Here is a 2,078-nt window from a genome sequence, read left to right on the forward strand (position 1 = left end):
GGTTTGGATGATCACGCCAGCCAGGATTATAAGTTTGTGAAAATGGTTCATAATACATCTGACGTAATTGACCAGGGAAATTTCCTACAGCGTTAACACCCTCAGTTTCTCCCTCCACTAGAGTAGGGCACGTATCAGTAGGGTGCCCCACTACTTGACAGATTCCACATGGCCGCACCTGTTGGCCCAAAGCTAGTTGTTGTACCACTGCAGTTAATTGAGCCAATTGTTGACCCAGCTGATTAGCATTAGAGGTGCTCAATTCATTAGCTGATTTGGGCGGTGGAATAGGATCTTGACGAATGCTAAACTGTTGTGAGTTAGCAGCCATATTAGAAATCAAGCTCCTGGCTGCAGCATGAGTCTTATCAACTAGTGCACCCCCACTGGCTGCATCGATCATACTCCTATCCAGTGATTGTAATCCTTCATAAAAGTACTGAATGAGGAGCTTTTCACTTATCTGATGATGAGGGCAGCTAGCACACAACCTCTTAAATCTCTCCCAATACTCATACAAAGACTCTCCTGTATACTGCCTTATACCACAGATCTATTTCCTAATGCTTCCAACTTTAGATGCCGGAAAGTATCGTTCTAGGAACATTGTCTTCATACCATTCCAAGTTTCAACAGTACCAGGTGGAAGATAGTACAACCACTCTTTAGCTGCATCCTTTAGGGAGAAAGGAAAAGCTCGCAGCTTAATCTGTTCCTCAGTCACTGCAGCGGGTTTCATACTAGAACAGACAATATGAAACTCCTTCAAATGTTTATTCAGATCCTCACCAGGCAGCCCATGGAAAGAAGGCAATAAGTGGATGAGGCCCGATTTGAGTTCAAAGTTTACATCCAACGGTGGATATTGGATGCATAGTGGTTGTTGGTCAAGATTTGGTGCTGCCAACTCTTTCAATGTCCTTTGCTGAGCCATTGTTCTATAGGATCGAACTGAATCATCAGAATTAGATTCGTTGTCAGACGGTAATGGCACTTTAACAGGATTTTCTTGCGGAGCAAGACGTTGAAAGAGCAGATTATCGGTAATAATTCTTGAAGACCGAGAAGCTGACGATGACTCAAGATATTGTTTAAGCCGAGATAACCTTTCTTGAGTATCGTCTTCACCAGACATATACACCTGATAATTCCACAGTAAGAACTAATTAGTCACAAATAAATAAATTTGAATAACAATAGTCCCCGGCAACGGCGCCAAAAATTTGATGGCTGTCGTATACCACACAAATTTAACAATAATTTTTCTTTCAATACTTTCAATTATTTCAATATAATAGCAAGTACAGGTTGAACCCACGAGGACTATCGTTCACTTTATTATTCAAGAATTAACACTAAAACTTAAAAGGGGATTTTGATTTTTTTATGCAAAATTAAATAACATAAATTAGAAAGCAAAATAAGGATTTGGATTACAATATTAAAAAGCAGTTAAAGGTTAATCTCCACCCTCGACAATCATTCCTAATCACTAATAATAAATATTATTCCAATTTCTCAATTAAACTATTAACCCCGCATATAACGCTAAAGCAGACAATTATCCCAGTCTCCCTATTATAAGTAATCAAGGCGAAGCGCTCGATAATTAACTCTTTTATCTAAGCAATAAATCTATGAAGCATACTGTTATCCAATAAATTAGCATTTGTGACGAGGCGAATCATCTCTTGACACGTGGCTGACACCTGGAGCGTCTGCTAGAGTATCGACCAGGAGACACACCAGAAGCAGGACAGACCTGTTTTTACCACGACCAGACTGGTCGGTGGTTCCGCTAGCAAAGCAACATTTATGGAAAGATCTTATGTATCATGAATTTATTTCATGCAATCTTCTGAATATCCCATGATTCAGGGGATAATATCTGTAACAATATTGGGGAACCCTCCATGAGCCTATAAAAAGCAGGAGATGGCTCATGGGAAGGGACTTTTGGGAGCCCGGGAAATCATAGAAATATAGAAATTATCTGTGAAAACTAGTATTGTTTATGAGGAGTGTTGAAACTCATTGAGCCCAAGTTCTCTGATCACACTTTTGTTCCCATATCAATA

General features: G+C 39.7%; 1 non-coding gene across 1 annotated transcript; it reads left to right on the forward strand.

Annotated features, from left to right (window-relative positions):
- Nucleotides 1-461: 461 nt before the first annotated feature.
- LOC133781180 (small nucleolar RNA R71) lies at nucleotides 462-568 on the forward strand. Its single transcript, XR_009869972.1, has one exon. It is a non-coding gene; the product is annotated as a small nucleolar RNA R71 (small nucleolar RNA).
- The last annotated feature ends 1,510 nt before the right edge of the window (nucleotides 569-2,078 follow it).

The sequence above is a fragment of the Humulus lupulus genome, chromosome 5 (genome assembly GCF_963169125.1).
Source record: "Humulus lupulus chromosome 5, drHumLupu1.1, whole genome shotgun sequence".
In the NCBI taxonomy this organism is placed as follows: Eukaryota; Viridiplantae; Streptophyta; class Magnoliopsida; order Rosales; family Cannabaceae; genus Humulus; species Humulus lupulus.